This window comes from Heptranchias perlo, unplaced genomic scaffold (assembly GCF_035084215.1).
Source record: "Heptranchias perlo isolate sHepPer1 unplaced genomic scaffold, sHepPer1.hap1 HAP1_SCAFFOLD_542, whole genome shotgun sequence".
NCBI lineage: Eukaryota > Metazoa > Chordata > Chondrichthyes > Hexanchiformes > Hexanchidae > Heptranchias > Heptranchias perlo.
The window spans coordinates 122,501-130,000 of NW_027139562.1; positions in this window are offsets into that span (position 1 = coordinate 122,501).

Here is a 7,500-nt window from a genome sequence, read left to right on the forward strand (position 1 = left end):
GGCTGCGCACCGCTTTCCGCCTGGTAACTCGGCGTCTGTGAGACCGACCGACTCCGCTTTACCGCCGGAGCTAGAGTGGGGCAAGGGGCACCGTTGGGTACCGGAACGATCACGTTCGCACACCGTGAAGTCGAGTGCCGGGCCGCTGAAAGCGAGCAGGGTGCCACCGCTCGGGGCCCCGGTTTGTCCGTCCCACCCGGAGGCCCATATCTCCGGAAGGCACAGGCCGATTTCCTCCGGGTATGGCTCGTTGTATGCGGCCGGACCAGGCGCAGCGGACGGTACCGAGCACTCGGAGGTCCGGCGCTGCCCGCCGGAGGTACAGCGAAAGGCTGCAAACCACTTTCCGCCGCCTCCCTCCGCGGGCGTGAGACCGACGGTCATCGGGTTTGGTTCCGCGGCTCGAGCAGGACGAGGGGCAGCGAACGGTACCGGAACGAACCCGGTCGCACACCGGGAAGTCGAGTGCCGGGTCTCGAAACGGAGCCGGGTCGGCCCAGTTTAAAACGGAGAAGAGAGTGCTGCCCTCTGCGGGTGAAAACCTGGAAGTACGTTGGTTAATGATTTCCAGTTCACCCCGCTTGGTCAGGCCCACTCGGAGGCGGATAACTCCGGAACGCCGAGGCCGATTTCCTCCGGGTATGGCTCGTTGCGTGCGGCAGGAGGAGGCGCAGCGTACGGTACCGAGCACTCGGAGGTGCGGTGCTGCCCGCCGGAGTGACAGCGAAAGGCTGCGCACCGCTTTCCGCCTGCTAACTCGGCGTCCGTGAGACCGACCGACTCCGCTTTAGCACCGGAGCTAGAGTGGGGCAAGGGGCACCGAAGGGTACCGGAACGATCACGTTCGCATACCGGGAAGTCGAGTGCCGGGCCGCTGAAAGCGAGCAGGGTGCCACCGACTCGTCGGGCCAACTCGGAGGCTGATATCTCAGGAAGGCCGAGGCCGATTTCCTCCGGGTATGGCTTGTTGCGTGCGGCAGGAGGAGGCGCAGCGTACGGTACCGAGCACTCGGAGGTGCGATGCTGCCCGCCGGAGTGACAGCGAAAGGCTGCGCACCGCTTTCCGCCTGGTAACTCGGCGTCCGTGAGACCGACCGACTCCGCTTTAGCGCCGGAGCTAGAGTGGGGCAAGGGGCACGTTTGGGTACCGGAACGATCACGTTCGCATACCGGGAAGTCGAGTGCCGGGCCGCTGAAAGCGAGCAGGGTGCCACCGACTCGTCGGGCCCACTCGGAGGCTGATATCTCAGGAAGGCCGAGGCCGATTTCCTCCGGGTATGGCTCGTTGCGTGCGGCAGGAGGCGGCGCAGCGTACGGTACCGAGCACTGGGAGGTGCGATGCTGCCCGCCGGAGTGACAGCGAAAGGCTGCGCACCGCTTTCCGCCTGCTAACTCGGCGTCCGTGAGACCGACCGACTTCGCTTTACCGCCGGAGCTAGAGTGGGGCAAGAGGCACGGTTGGGTACCGGAACGATCACGTTCGCACACCGGGAAGTCGAGTGCCGGGTCTCGAAACGGAGCCGGGTCGGCCCAATTTAAAACGGAGAATAGAGTGCTGCCCTCTGCGGGTGAAAACCTGGAAGTACGTTGGTTAATGATTTCCAGTTCACCCCGCTTGGTCAGGCCCACTCGGAGGCGGATAACTCCGGAACGCCGAGGCCGATTTCCTCCGGGTATGGCTCGTTGCGTGCGGCAGGAGGCGGCGCAGCGTACGGTACCGAGCACTCGGAGATGCGGTGCAGCCCGCCGGAGTGACAGCGAAAGGCTGCGCACCGCTTTCCGCCTGCTAACTCGGCGTCCGTGAGACCGACCGACTTCGCTTTACCGCCGGAGCTAGAGTGGGGCAAGGGGCACGGTTGAGTACCGGAAGGATGACGTTCGCACACCGGGAAGTCGAGTGCCGGGCCGCTGAAAGCGAGCAGGGTGCCACCGCTCGGGGCCCCGGTTTGTCCGTCCCACCCGGAGGCCCATATCTCCGGAAGGCACAGGCCGATTTCCACCGGGTATGGCTCGTTGTGTGCGGCCGGACCAGGCGCAGCGGACGGTACCGAGCACTCGGAGGTCGGGCGCTGCCCGCCGGAGGTACAGCGAATGGCTGCAAACCACTTTCCGCCGCCTCCCTCCGCGGGCGTGAGACCGACGGTCGTCGGGTTTGTTTCCGCGGCTAGAGCAGGACGAGGGGCAGCGAACGGTACCGGAAGGAACCCGGTCGCACACCGGGAAGTCGACTAGCGGGCCGCCGAAAGCGAGCACGGGGCCCCGGTTTGTCCGTCCCACCCGGAGGCCCATATCTCTGGAAGGCACAGGCCGATTTCCACCGGGTATGGCTCGTTGTGTGCGGCAGGACCAGGCGCAGCGGACGGTACCGAGCACTCGGAGGTCGGGCGCTGCCCGCCGGAGGTACAGCGAAAGGCTGCAAACCACTTTCCGCCACCTCCCTCCGCGGGCGTGAGACCGACGGTCGTCGGGTTTGTTTCCGCGGCTAGAGCAGGACGAGGGGCAGCGAACGGTACCGGAACGAACCCGGTCGCACACCGGGAAGTCGACCAGCGGGCCGCCGAAAGCGTGCTCGGGTCCCCGGTTTGTCTGTCCCACCCGGAGGCTGATATCTGAGGAAGTCCGAGGCCGATCTCCTCCGGCTAACTCGGCGGGCAATGTGTCCCCCCCACCATCTTCGGCTGATTACCGTGGCTGGACCGGATCAAGGAGCAACGGAACCGTGCCAGAACGACGTCGGTCGGACGGCGTGAACTGATAGTGCCGAGGCCGGAAACCGAGCCGGAAATGTGCACCGATTTATTGGTCCCACTCGCAGGCCCATATCTCCGGAAGGCCGAGGCCGATTTCCTCCGGGTATGGTTCGCTGCGTGCAGCCGGAAGGGGAGCAGCGGACGGCACTGAGCAGCCGGAGGTGCGGCGCTGCCCGCCGGAGCTGCAAGCGAAAGGCTGCGCACCGCTTTCCGCTGGTTAACTCGGCAGGCCGTCAGGCCGACCGACTCCGCTTCAGCACGGGAGCTAGAGTCGGGCAAGGGGCACCGAAGGGTACCGGAAGGATCACGTTCGGACACCGGGAAGTCGAGTGCCGGGCCGCCGAAAGCGAGCTCGGGGCCCCGGTTTGTCCGTCCCACCCGGAGGCCCATATCTCGAGAAGGCACAGGCCGATTTCCTCCGGGTTTGGCTCGCTGCGTGCGGCCGGACGAGGCGCAGCGAACGGTACCGAGCACTCGGAGGTGCGGCGCTGCCCGCCGGAGGTACAGCGAAAGGCTGCAAACCGCTTTCCGCCTCCTCTCCCCTCGGGCGTGAGACCGACGGTCGTCTGGTTTGCTTCCGCGGCAAGAGCAGGACGAGGGGCACCGAGCGGTACCAGAACGAACCCGGTCGCACACCGGGATGTGGAGTGCCCGGCCCAAACCCGCTACCCCCCCCCCCCCCCCCACCCGAAAGCGAGCCCCGGTTTGTGGATTAAAAGTGAAGCGGCAAAGATTTGTAAAACAGCGTGAAATGATGAACCAGAAGCCCAAAGTAATGGTGGGAATAAAAGTTCCGAAATGTGAAATGGTGAACCAGAAGTTGTGTGAACTGTTTAACCCAAAGTGGCAAAAATGGATTAAAAGGGGTGAAATGATCGACCGCAAAGCAGGGCAAGCATTAAACAAAAGCAGCAGCATTTTTTAAAAAGGGACAAATGGTTTACCAGAATCCCAAAAGAATGCTCAGAGACTTAAGTCCCAAAGGGGCAAATGGTTAACCAGAAGCTGGGTGAACTGCTTAACCCAAAGTGGGAAAAAGGATAAAAAAGGGGTGAACTGATCAACCAGAAGTCGACAACAATGTGCGGCGATTAAGTCTGAAAGAGGGAAAGGTTGACCGGAATGCAGGGAAATGATTAAACAAAAGCAGAAAAATTCAGTAAAAAGGGGCAAGTGGTGAACCAGAAGTTGGGTGAACTGCTTAACCAAAAGTGGGAAAGAGGATTAAAAGGGGTGAAATGATGAACCAGAAGGCGAAAGCAATGTGCCGCGTCGAAGTCCTAAAGGGGAAAAGGTTGACCAGAAAGCAGGGAAATGATTAAACAAAAGCAGAAAAATTCAGTAAAAAGGGGCAAGTGGTGAACCAGAAGTTGGGTGAACTGCTTAACCAAAAGTGGGAAAGAGGATTAAAAGGGGAGAAATGTTGAACCAGATGTCGAAAACAATGCGCGGCGATGAAGTCTGAAAGAGGAAAAGGTTGACCGCAAAGCAGGGAAAGCATTAAACAAAAGCAGCAGCATTTTAAAAAAAGGGACAAATGGTTTACCAGAATCCCAAAAGAATGCTCAGAGACTTAAGTACCAAAGGGCAAATGGTTAACCAGAAGCTGGGTGAACTGTTTAACCAAAAGTGGGAAAAAGGATTAAAAGGGGTGAAATGATTAACCAGAAGGCGAAAGCAATGTGCCGCGTCGAAGTCCTAAAGGGGAAAAGGTTGACCATAAAGCAGGGAAATGATTAAACAAAAGCAGAAAAATTCAGTAAAAAGGGGCAAATGGTTAACCAGAAGTTGGGTGAACTGCTTAACCAAAAGTGGGAAAGAGGATTAAAAGGGGAGAAATGTTGAACCAGATGTCGAAAACAATGCGCGGCGATGAAGTCTGAAAGAGGAAAAGGTTGACCGCAAAGCAGGGAAAGGATTAAACAAAAGCAGCAATATCTTTTAAAAAGGGACAAATGGTGAACCAGAATCACAAAAGAATGCTCAGAGACTTAAGTCCCAAAGGGGCAAATGGTTAACCAGAAGCTGGGTGAACTGTTTAACCAAAAGTGGGAAAAAGGATTAAAATGTTGTGAAATGATTAACCAGAAGGCGAAAGCAAAGTGCGGCGGCGAAGTCCAAAAGGGGAAAAGTTTGACAAGAAAGCAGGGAAATGATTAAACCAAAGCGGAAAAATTCAGTAAAAAGGGGCAAATGGTTAACCAGAAGCAGGGTGAACTGCTTAACCAAAAGCGGGAAAGAGGATTAAAAGGGGAGAAATGTTGAACCAGATGTCGAAAACAATGCGCGGCGATGAAGTCTGAAAGAGGAAAAGGTTGACCGCAAAGCAGGGAAAGGATTAAACAGAAGCAGCAATATCTTTTAAAAAGGGACAAATGGTGAACCAGAATCCCAAAAGAATGCTCAGAGACTTAAGTCCCAAAGGGGCAAATGGTTAACCAGAAGCTGGGTGAACTGTTTAACCAAAAGTGGGAAAAAGGATTAAAATGTTGTGAAATGATTAACCAGAAGGCGAAAGCAAAGTGCGGCGGCGAAGTCCTAAAGGGGAAAAGGTTGACCAGAAAGCAGGGAAATGATTAAACAAAAGCAGAAAAATTCAGTAAAAAGGGGCAAATGGTTAACCAGAAGTTGGGTGAACTGCTTAACCAAAAGTGGGAAAGAGGATTAAAAGGGGAGAAATGTTGAACCAGATGTCGAAAACAATGCGCGGCGATGAAGTCTGAAAGAGGAAAAGGTTGACCGCAAAGCAGGGAAAGGATTAAACAGAAGCAGCAATATCTTTTAAAAAGGGACAAATGGTGAACCAGAATCACAAAAGAATGCTCAGAGACTTAAGTCCCAAAGGGGCAAATGGTTAACCAGAAGCTGGGTGAACTGTTTAACCAAAAGTGGGAAAAAGGATTAAAAGGGGAGAAATGTTTAACCAGAAGGTGAAAGCAAAGTGCGGCGGCGAAGTCCAAAAGGGGAAAAGTTTGACAAGAAAGCAGGGAAATGATTAAACCAAAGCGGAAAAATTCAGTAAAAAAGGGGCAAATGGTTAAACAGAAGCAGGGTGAACTGCTTAACCCAAAGTGGGAAAAAGGATTAAAAGGGGTGAAATGATTAACCAGAAGGCGAAAGCAAAGTGCGGCGGCGAAGTCGTAAGGGGAAAAGGTTGACCAGAAAGCAGGGAAAGCATTAAACAAAAGCGGCAACATTTTTTAAAAAGTGGCAAATGGTTAACCAGAATCCCAAAAGAATGCTCAGAGACTTAAGTCCCAAAGGGGAAATGGTTAACCAGAAGCTGGGTGAACTGGTGAACCAAAAGTGGGAAAAATGATTAAAAGGGGTGAAATGATTAACCAGGAGGCTGAAGCAATGTGCCGCGGTGAAGTCTGAAAGAGGGAAAGGTTGACCAGAAAGCATTAAACAAAAGCGGCAACATTTTTTAAAAAGTGGCAAATGATTAACCAGAATCCCAAAAGAATGCTCAGAGACTAAGTCCCAAAGGGGAAATGGTTAACCAGAAGCTGGGGGAAATGGTTAACCAAAAGTTGCAAAAATGATTAAAAGGGGTGAAATGATCAACCAGAAGTCGAAAATAATGTGCGGCGATGAAGTCCTAAGGGGCAAAAGTCACCCAGAAGGCAGGGAAATGATCAAACGAAAGCAGCCAAAAAATTATTAAAAGAGGGGAACTGATGAACCAAAAGATGAGAAACGGCCCGCAGAGACTAAGTCCAAAACGGGAACTGGTGAACCGGAAATGATTAACCAAAAACTAAGTCCGAAGAGGGAACTGGTAAACCAGAACTGAGTAACCCGATTTTTAAAATTAATTATAAATGGGGAAACGATTGAGCAAAAGGCGGAAATTAAGTCACAGGGACCATGTCCGAAAGGGCAAGAGGTTACCCCGTAGGGGGCATTCGTCAACTCAATCTGAAAACTTTGGAGGCAAATCTGACCAAAATGCGGAAATCGGACCACACCGCGAGGGGCGCCATTCGACGGGGCAGGGTTAGACGCGTCGAACGGTACCTGAAGGTCCCGGCTGCGACACGTGAGTCCGGAGATATGGCCAGTCAAAGTCTGATGGGAGGTACCGAAGCCGAAAAATCGAAACGCGTTTGCGGCGATTCGGTGTCAGAGAGTCGGTCACGAATTCAAATTCGTCCCGCTGATTCGCCAATTGCCAGCCGGTTCCGGGGGGATTGGCGGGGTACCTGCAGGATAGTAAGAGGTGGCATGTCGAGACTTAGCCTGTTTACCAGACTTGTGTCTAGCGCCTCCAGGTCTGCAGAGACCGACCCGGGCTGCCGCCCAACCGACTTTTAAGCCTTTTGGGAGTGGGAATTTTTCCCATTTTTCCCCATTTTTCGGGTTTTTTGGTCGGGCTTGAAAACGGCGGCCCCGAGGCCTCCCGGGGCTGGCGGGCTTCGGCTCCCTTGCGAGAGGGTCCGAATTCCACCCGTTTAAGCCCAGAAAGGAGTTCGGAAGTCAGTCGGTCGAGGGAACCCCTTCGGAAGTCCGACGGGGATGGATTCGGCCGGCGTTTCGGATCTCCGGTCAGAGGATTCCCCCCCTGGGCGGGGGGGTGCGAGTAGCTGCCGGCAAACGGTCCCTTGCACTTGTGGCACAAAAAGTCCGAGCACAGGTTAATGAGTTGGCCGCGGAAGCCCCTATGCCGAAATGAGAAAGCCCCCGTTGCGGGGATTTAGTGACGCATCTGCGGCCGGAGGTGGGAGGCCGTCCTGCCGAATTGACACTT